The following is a 10,600-nucleotide window of genomic DNA, read 5'->3' as shown; positions in this document are numbered from 1 at the left end:
AACGATCTGTGTTTGCTTGTGTTCTTTTTCGTCTCATTTCTATGCCAGGAAGTACATATCTCACAACAATTGATCTCTTGAAAAAATGGCTTTAATTTTTTTGACGCTTTTATTTTCTAAGATTTATGAATTGAAAATATTTTTGCATTTTTTCCACACATTGAAGGGTTGAGTTTTGGAGACTTCACGCAGAAGCTCTCAAGTGAACTATAATTTTTCATGAAGAAGCTACTTCAAATCTACTCTAACTCTTCATGAAAAATATGCTTCAAGTTTACTGCAAATCATTATGAAAATGCTACTTGAAGTCAACTCCAAATGTTCAACAATACTATTTATTATCATGAAAGCACATTTTCTTAAAATATAAATTTGAACTCATGAAAATTTATCAGAACAATATGAGTTGATTTCCTATCATTTATAGAAATAATTTATTATTTAGAATTCTAGATTTGTACAAGAATGTTCAACTTTTATTGATTGAAATTATTGAATGCATGTATAATATTTCTATACATGGACAACATCTTATAAACAAGAAGAACATGAACAATTTTATAGTGGTTGGCTTTTTGCGTGTATGTTTGGTCATGCTATATTGGCTTTGGTGGAAAACACTTTTCTCAGCCCAATCCCTTGAAAATATTTGAAGAAAGAATTACTCTCATACTCTACAACAATCCATTTCAATCCTGCCCAAAAATCTATAAAATTGTGGTTAGGACTATTTGCTCTTGGGGAATCCGCTGTTCTTTTATGTTAGTGAACAATGATGGTGAAATTGAATTTGAAAGACACACACAAACTTAAACAAATCAAATTTAAACAATTTAGCATTTACTGCTATATGCAAAACGAAGAAAAGATATAGCTATTAGAGAAGAATTAACCTCAACATCCTTGCCTTTTTATTCTTATTACAAAAGATTTAACTCTAGAATTCAAGGCTCAAGGTTATTGGTATTGTTTTTTTCCTCCATCTTAATACATCACATCCTACGGTAACTTATAATCTCTTGCATATGTGGTTACATATGCCTAATGGTTTCTTGATGACACATGCATACATGCACACTTTTTTTCAATCATATTTATTCTCATATGATGTGTTATATGTAGGCTGAGAATGTTATGTACATTTTTCAATTACATTCATTCCCATATGATGTGTTATATGGAGTTCAAGAATGTTATTAGTGATTACCTTGTTAAGCTTGTGCTTTTTTCATTTTAATCAGTATCCAACAAAGGCTTTGGCCCCATTGATGTTAGAAGATTATCGGAAAGTGATGGTAGAACGAAGGGGAGAGGAGGAGCAATTTAGCTATGATCATATTGTGGATTGTATGAAGAAAGGTTGGCTTTTTTGCTAAATTTACAAATTTCTTCATCCCTATTTTGTGGTTGGTAGATTGCTTTGAATATATCTGGATAGATTGCTTAGTTGTTTTGTTGGTTAAAAGATATAACTTTTTTTTTCCTGGGACCATACATACATATAAGGATGTATTCAACTCATATAATGTTTTGTAAAATTTAAGGAATGTATATTGACTTCCACTTCAAGTATTTTTTCGCTTAGAAAAGTAATTAGGTTAATTACCTCAGCTCCGATGAATTTGTTTGTAAGTTAAATGTGTTGCCATTGGTCTATGGTTTATGTACTAGAATATTACATGTAAGCCTTCTTGACGGGCTGGGATACTTTCTTACACATTATTTTTAAGATAATAATTGATTCCTTCGAGCATTTATACGAAAAGTCAGTGCCATTATCTTGTTCAATACCAAAAAAAACTTTCAAATTTAACTATTTCTCACTTTCAATTGACTTTGTATTTTAGATATGTAGTTAGTACTTTATCTTAGAACTCAAACGATGAGATCAATGGTTCATTTATGTCACGACAACTGGTTTTATTTATGAAAATCAAATAACTTTTTTAGAGATTTTAAGCAACAACATAAACAACAACAATCCTTTAGGCCATTAAGTGAGGTCAGCTACATGAATAATTTTTCTCCTTTATGCCCTATTGAGTGTCATATTTTCCTTTAATTCAAATAAATTAAGATCATTTTTTATGCAACATTCCCAAGTTTTTTTATGTCTACCTTTACCTTTCTTAACTTAAGTCAAATATAAAACATCAACTCTTCTAACTAGGCCATCAGATGGTTGACCTTTGATGTGACTAAACCATCTTAGGCGACTCTCTTTAATCTTGTCTGCCGCTGGGGCTATTCCAACCCTTATATATATTCGTTTTGTATTTTGTCTCTAAGTGTAAAGCCACTCATACACCTGAGCATTCTCATCTCAGAGGCACTTAACTTAATTCTATGATTCTCTTTTACATACCAACATTATCGTCTCATTTTTTAGAGATTTATGCGAAATACGCGTGAAAATTTCATTTTTTTTTTTCAAAAAAGCCAAAACGTAAGTGTAACTTCGTTTTAATATTATCATCTACTTATCCACTTCTTCATGTTTGATCCATCTCCTTAAAATCATTCAGAGTAATGAAATTCATTAAATTTGTTTTCTTCATGCTGTAGTTCAATTACTTCAATATCAGTTTCTCAGATGCTATTATTGGATTCAATAACAGAAATACCTAAAGTTTGTGTTGGTGACTGTTCCCTACTTATATGGATGGTGGACCACCACAACAGTTGTCACTTTTGTTACTTTAAGTTCACTTGTAGCCAAATTTCTCTAAATTAAGATGTGCATGAATTGCAATGTTGGGGTATTATGACTGGGTTAAGGTTTTTTTAATTCAAAAGCAATATAACATCCTTTTTAATAATTATGAAGTGCGTGGAAATATATTAAGGCTTGGAGAAGCTATGAAAATTGAGTTCACACACACACACACACACACACACACATATATATGTATATATAATATATATATATGTATATATATAATAAAATATTAAGAGTAATAAAAAAAAACATAATAGAATTAACTTTCAAAAATTATGATGTCAATAAAGAGAAATAACAACCACTGGAAAGTTTTAGATTTACATATCTAACAACTAAACTTTAAATATTGCATTCATACCACCTGTCTCCCTCACCTAACACGTAGTCTTCCTGTACAGCAGTAATCAGCTAACTCACCGGAGCTTGAGAAGATGATGAAGAAGACGAAGGGGAAAAGGATTCCACTTTAGAGAGAGAGAGAGGGAGAGAGAGATCTTAATCTACATGTGAAATGCACAAAATGATCCCAAAAAACACTAAAAAAATAAAAATTTGATTTTTAAGTTAAGCGGATCATGTAATGCAGAAAAAGATAAATCATTTAAACTTCAGAGAGAGAGAGAGAGAGAGAGAGAGCTTACATGGCTTAAAAGAGAATCAGAGCCAGTTGAAGTGAGGAAGACGGACAAAAAGAAGATTAAGGGAGAATTAAGCTTAATTATAAATCTGATTTTGTGGTGAAGAATAATGCAACGTGGACAGTTGACAGCCTCCTGTTGAAGAATATAAATAATGTATGCTGCACTTTTGTGGACCACAAAAAGCAATAGATTGCATCGAGTAGGTGGGCCCCAAATCAAACTTTGTCGGAGAAATAAAATAAAAATAATTTTTTGTTTTATTAAAGTTATAATATTTATTATTAAAAAAATAAAACCCCAAAATATTTTCAGATTATTTTATAGAAATACCAAAATATTACTAATATTCTTTAAATAATTTGTGTGAAAAATTATTAAAACTCAATTTTAAAATAATTTGAAATTATTTTGATATTTTAATAAATACTAAAATTAAAAATGCCAAATATAAATATTTTTTATATTTAAAATAATGATATTTTTATGTCATATTAAAGATATGAGTAGTACAAATGAAAAGAAAATAATTTCAGGTCATAATATATAAATACATATATAGGAATTAAGTGTTACAAATATAAATGTTAAAAGTTTAGGTGTTGCATGTGTCAATACATAAGAATTGTGTGGTATGTGTGTAAATGCCCCTAAAAATTATAACATTTATTAAATCTTAGCACTCATGGTTCATGCATATTATATAGCTTTCTTATGTTCATTTAAATGGGTTGATGGATAGGGTTTGTGTTTGACCTAAAATCAATACGGCTAAACATATTTTACTTGGATTCAACTTGAATATATTTGGTTGAAATCCAACCTAACTCTGATGACACAAATTTGACCAATTTAACTCATTTATTATTCAAATCAAAACAGCTCAATTAAACTAAATATTATATATTTAATCCAATTAAGTCAACCTAATCAAAACACAAATCATAATCATGTGAAATTTAGATTAATTTCAATTATGCAAGTCAACCTAACACAAATAATAATAAAGTCTGTCTGATCCTATCACTCATGTCAAAATATTTGGCACGAGAAATTTCATGCAAAATAAGTTATGATGGGCTACATTTTCATCATGTAAGTGGTGAATTGACCAATAAGGTCTATCATATGTATAATGTAATACATGAATAATATATCATTTTTTCATGGTAACATAAAACTAGATGACCTTGTTTAGACAAATTTAATAGCTTTTTCATATACAATTATTCTCTTGCTTGGTAAACTAAGGTAATGTGTATGTGGTGCTTATGATAGTTCATTCGCTATGTACAGTGATGCCCAAGAGTTGTACCACCTCATGCATACCACATCTCTTCCTTATTGCGTCGGTGGAGTTGAGTCAATTTTATTATAAACTTCACCTTGCTTTATTATTTAATATCTAATATTTTTTTCTTTTATCTACCCTCCCAAAAATTCATTTAATGGTTTAATTATAATACATTGTGGCACTAAATTGGTGCATAGCTTGATATGTAAGGATAAACTAACTGTGCTTCTATTTAATTAGTACATAAGGTGCCTAAATATGTTTACCATCCAAATAAATAAGAGCTAAATAAATCATTTAACCTATCATTTATGTTGTATGGCCACTTAGAATAGATGTTCATGATTAAGTTTTTGATATATGAGTTAACCCAAATAATAATAAATAAACATATATTATCATTGAAAAGTCAATATTCAGTTATAACCGGCGCATGGAAAGAGGAATAACAACGACTAACACAACAATCACTCAACTAGGAGCGTGTGCCAAATATGGAGGTGGTGATGTGAGGGGAATGTGTGTGAAGGTGGTTGCAAAGACTGTAGAGAACATGGATGGTTGACAGCCAGTGCAGTCAGGAAGGTGATGATTGGGTTTAGCAATGAAGATGGTTGGCTGCTGGAAGTAAGGAAGTATGGTGGAAAGATGTTGGGTGGTAGCTAAATGGGAAAACAACTATAGGACAATTTTACGGTGTTATGTGGCGAGGATGGTGTTGGCTACAACGAATGGAGGGTTACAGAGGAAGGGGGCTCAATAATAAATACCACCTCGAGAATAAGCTCTAGTCGGGGCACCACTCGACCCTTGTAAGATAGTCATGCCTTAGAACGAAATATAACCAGGGCACTACCTGTTCATGGATACATCCATAAAAGAGGAAACAGGAGAAGTGATGGCTAAATTGACAGAAACACAATCAAAATGGCTCTCAAACATGAAAAATAACATGCTTATAATTAGGGTTGTCAAAAAAACTTGTTCTTGAATAACTCGTGATTGGCTTATTAAGTAGCTCGTTTAAACTTGTTCGTTAATTAAATGAGTCGAACACGAATAAATTTTTTTAAGCTCGAATTATAAATGAGTTGAACACGAATAATCCTTTTTTTGCTCATGTTCGACTCATTTTAGCTCTAAATAAAGAAATTATATATATTATTTACATAATAATATATTATTATTTATATATATGTATAAATCACAACAACTCGTGTGGTCATGAGGTACTTATGTGTCTTCTATTTCACAGAGTTTGTGCAAATTGAAATCCAACATCCAATATGTATTTTTTTCAATTAATTTTAATGAGTCAATTTTGTATTGAATATAAGCCAAACGTGAACAAAAATATTTTAATTGAGTCAAAGATGAACAAATTGTTCACTAGCTAATTTCAAACACAAACAAATTTCGAACATGACAATTTCGAATGAACTGAACAAGAGCCAAGCCTGAGTACGCTCAAGTTCGGCTCGTCGTCAACCCTATATGCCCTCGCCCTTATGTCAGTTTATACACATTTATGCAAGTTTTATAAATAACGCTTTTGATGAAAATAAGCTATTTAACTCTATTCTTTCAAAAAAAAAAAAAAAAGGGACTAACAATTTAACATCATCTAATGACTATCAACAATTGGCATCTAATGTCTCTCATCTACGGATGTTTAATGATAGGCGCCCCAATCACCCAAACTCTCCTACTAACGATAGAAAGTATGATGACAACTCAAATGTCTCAAGGCTTGTCCCACTATCACCATCAAAGATACATTTAATGGTTCATGTTTGCTATGATGATCTCAACTTAAAGGTGCCACATAACAACTCGTGTGGTCATGTGGTACTTCTGCGTCTTCTATTCCACAAAGTTTGTGCATACTAGAATCCAACACCCAACATTTACTTTTTAAAATTAATTCTAATGAGTCAATTTCGACCCGAACATAAGCCAAACACAAAGAAGAATATTTAAATTGACCCGAAGATTAACGCACTATTAATTAGCCAATTTCAAACACATGTTGATTTTGAACATGAGCAATTTCAAATTAATTGAACACGAGCCAAGCCCAAGCTCGCTCAAGTTCGGCTCGTCTACAATCCCTACTTATAAAAATTGACAATTCTACCCTACAGGTCCCATTATTTGAACTGATTCACGTGGGGTTTCTGAACCAACCCAGGTAGCAATACATTGTCATTTCTCGAATGGGCACAAGATGTGCCCTCGCCCCCATGTCAATTCTATATATATTTATGCATGTCCTATAAATAGCGCTTTTGACAGACATAAATTATTTAACTCTATTCTTTCAAAGAAAAATGGGACTAAGAATTGAACATCATCTAACGCCTATCAACAATTGGCATCCAATGTTTGTCATCTACGAATGTTCAATGACAATCACCCAAACTCTCCCACTAACAATAGAAAGCATGATGACAACTAAAATGTCTCAAGGCTTGTACCACTATCACCATCAAAGATACATTTAATGGTTCATGTTTGCTATGATGATCTCAACTTAAATGTACCACATAACAACTCATGTGGTCATGTGATACTTTTGCGCCTTTTGTTGCACGGAGTTTGTGTAGATTGGAACCCAACACCCAACATTTATTTTTTTCAATTAATTTTAAAAAGTCAATTTCAAGTCAAACATGAGCAAAACACAAACAATAATATTTAAATCAAGTTGAAGATGAACATATTGTTAATTAGCCAATTTCAAACACATGTCGATTTCGAATACGAGTAATTTCAAATGAACCGAACACAAGCCAAGCCTAAGCTCGCTCAAGTTCGGCTCATTTACAACCCTACGTATAATAAGTGACAATCCCAACCCATAGGTCCCTTTGATTGAACTGATTCACGTGGTGTTGCTGAACCAACCCAGGAAGCAATACATTGTCACTTCTCAAATAGGCACAAGATATGCCCTCGCCCATATGTAAGTTATATATATATATATATATATGGCGGATATATATATATATATATATATATATATATATATATTTATGCATGTCTTATAAATAACACTTTTGATGAACATAAACTATTTAACTCAATTGTTTCAAAGAAAAAAGATTCTAACAATTGAACATCATCCAACACCTATCAACAATTTGCATCCAATGTCTATCATCTACGAATGTTCAATTATAGTCACCCCAGTCACCCAAACTCTCCTATTAACAATAGAAAGTATGATGACAACTCAAATGTATCAAAACTTGCCTTAATATCACCATCAAAGATACATTTAATGGTTCATGATTGCTATGATGATCTCAACTTATATGTCCCCAACATTCACAAAACTAATCGAATCTCAAGCGCTATCGCAAATTCATTCTCACTTATTTGCCCACGCAATACGAACATGAATTAAATTTTAAATATTATATAAGGTGTACATATATACCCAATAAACTGTTAATATATTTTTTATATGCTATAATTTGTCAAAAAAAAAAAAACGAAGGTATGCTCCATTCCCTCCCCCCATTAGTTGTAGCAATTAAATTTTATCAAGAGTATTATAAACATATGAAACATTTTCTAAATAATTTTCTTAAACACATAAAAATATTTATATATTGAGAAATGAACATTCCATCGGTTTTAATTGGGTCATCCATTTTTCAAATAAAATAAAAAAATATGCCAATGGCTTGTGGAAATAAACATGCCTTGAAATTCCATTTTTTTTAATTCCTACAATATAATTTTTAAAATTAAATAAATTTGTGAACTAATTTACAATATATTAAAATAAATGCATGTATAATATTTTTTATAAGTTAGAATCAAATCACATCATATCAATTCTATTTCATTAATAAAAATAATAAATTGTATATATATATATATATAAGAAGAAGAAGAAATGATCTTTCCTCATTTTTATTTCAAGATAAAACCCTTCAACTTCTACAAGAAAATAAATAATTATTTTAGAGAAGAAAAATAATTTATATTTAAGAGCTCATGAGAGCATCCTTTAATAGTAAGAAACTTAAATACATTATTATTGAACCACCCATAAATTTCTAATATACCAATAATACAATATAAATTACTTAGATCACATGAAAATGATCAATAAATTGTTCATGCAATGCAAATCACATTGAACAAACAATATTCTAACAGAACAACAATGTAACCTAAGCATCTCTATGACTAAATGTTTTACAACAATCAAGTTGAACCCAGATCTGTTAAATCTCAAATTACATTTCCCATTCAAGTTCTCCATACCTACAAAGTCAACGTCACTCATACCACATTAATAAAGTCAAACAGACATTTCAAGCCCCCCATTAGGGTATGTATTATTAGCCTGCATGCTGGTCTGCATATTAGGGTTCCAAACCCTAACCCTAGTTGAAACCATCTTATGCCATTTTTATAATTCAAAAAAGCTTTACATTATATAGAATTAAAGCATTGTTTATTTCTGTATACCTGATCATTTATATTCTCAGTAAAACTTAGGGTTCTTCACTCATTCGCCTAAACGGTAAGAAATTAAAAATGCAGAGAGAGAGAGAGAGCTTACATGGATAGAGAGGGACTCAGATCCTGTTGAAGTGAAGAAGAAGAAGAAGATTAATGATCATTCATACTCTCAGTAAAACTTAGGGTTCTTCACTCATTCGCTTAAACTGTAAGAAAATAAAAAATGCAGAGAGAGAGAGAGATAGAGATAGAGAGAGAGAGGGGGGATCTTACATGGATTGAGAGAGACTCAGAGCCCGTTGAAGTGAAGAAGAAGAAGAAGAGTGGTGGGGAATGACGTTTAATTATTGTTCTGACTAAGGAATATTAGAATTTGTGGTGAAGAAGAGTGCAACGTGGACAGCTCAGAGCCTCTTGCTGAGTGTATAAACAATATTTTTTGTACTTTTATGGACCACAAAAAGCTAGGGATCGGCAGGGCATGGTTGGCCCCGCAACAATCTATGTCGGGGAAATAAAAATAAAAAATTAAAGTGACAATTTAATTGGAATTATTTTACTGTCCGATTGTCAATATATTGAATTTTTATTCTAATTTGGAAAAAAATATTAACAATCAAATGAGTCAAAATTAGGGTGCGTTTAGGACAGCTTGTGTTTTTCAAATTAAAATACTTATCCTGAAATGCAGCGTGCGGGCGGGTCGCGGGGTTTGATTTGCGATTTGTTTTTAGTGTAAAACGAGATTTCAAATAAGTTGATAAAATGCGTAAACTAAACTGTACGGCGGCGCTCCCGCACTTATAATCTGTCCCAAACGAACCCTCTGTCATCTGAATATAAAATCTTCTCTTTTAATTGTGATATTTCAACATAATTCAAAAGAAAATTAAGAACAGTTTTAATATTTTTATAATTTTTAATCAAAATATTATCATAATAATAGTTGATTATTTTAGCATTTTATTAAAAAAAATTTAGTTTGATAAATTATAATTTATGTTATAAAAAGGTTTGATAGCTTAGAATCTTATGATGCATTTATGATTGTGTTCGTTGAAATGCAAAAAGAAAAAAATATATATAATTTAGGTATTATTTAAGAAAATGATTTTTTAATATGTATATTTTTATATGAATGTAATATTAAAATATTATATAAGAAAATGTATGTACAAGGTAAAATGATTATGACTTGATATCTGAGATATTAAAATAGGCTGAGAATTATTTATTTATTTATTTTGTCTAAATGGCAAAAGCTTTTTATGTTACTTCAGTTAATTAAATTAATTTTTATTCCAAAATATATACATAGATTTTTTTTTAACTTAAAATATTTATAAAACAAACATTTTATTGCTGCCATTTAAATAGCATATCCGCTTCTCAGAATGCATAATAAAATAGAAACGTATTATTATTATTATTATTATTATTATTATTATTATTATTATTATTATT

At 30.5% G+C, this 10,600-nt stretch overlaps 1 protein-coding gene across 9 annotated transcripts in view; it reads right to left on the bottom strand.

Moving 5' to 3' along the window:
- Window positions 1-9,438, bottom strand: part of LOC110029252 — a 21,440-nt gene extending 12,002 nt beyond the window's left edge. For 3 of the 9 annotated variants that reach the window (XM_020731452.1, XM_020731460.1, XM_020731461.1), the window contains exons 1-2: window positions 9,410-9,438; window positions 9,237-9,259 (exon numbers count right to left, since the gene is read on the bottom strand). The gene's annotated coding sequence lies outside the window, so the exon portion shown is untranslated. Of the gene's footprint in view, window positions 1-3,096; window positions 3,208-3,363; window positions 3,404-9,236; window positions 9,260-9,409 lie in introns of those variants that run through there. The other 6 variants (XM_020731457.1, XM_020731458.1, XM_020731453.1 and 3 more) reach the window with 4 other exon arrangements.
- Between the last annotated feature and the right edge of the window lie 1,162 nt (window positions 9,439-10,600).

This window comes from Phalaenopsis equestris, unplaced genomic scaffold (assembly GCF_001263595.1).
Source record: "Phalaenopsis equestris unplaced genomic scaffold, ASM126359v1 Scaffold000552, whole genome shotgun sequence".
Lineage (NCBI taxonomy): Eukaryota > Viridiplantae > Streptophyta > Magnoliopsida > Asparagales > Orchidaceae > Phalaenopsis > Phalaenopsis equestris.
This window is presented reverse-complemented; position numbering and strand designations above follow the sequence as displayed.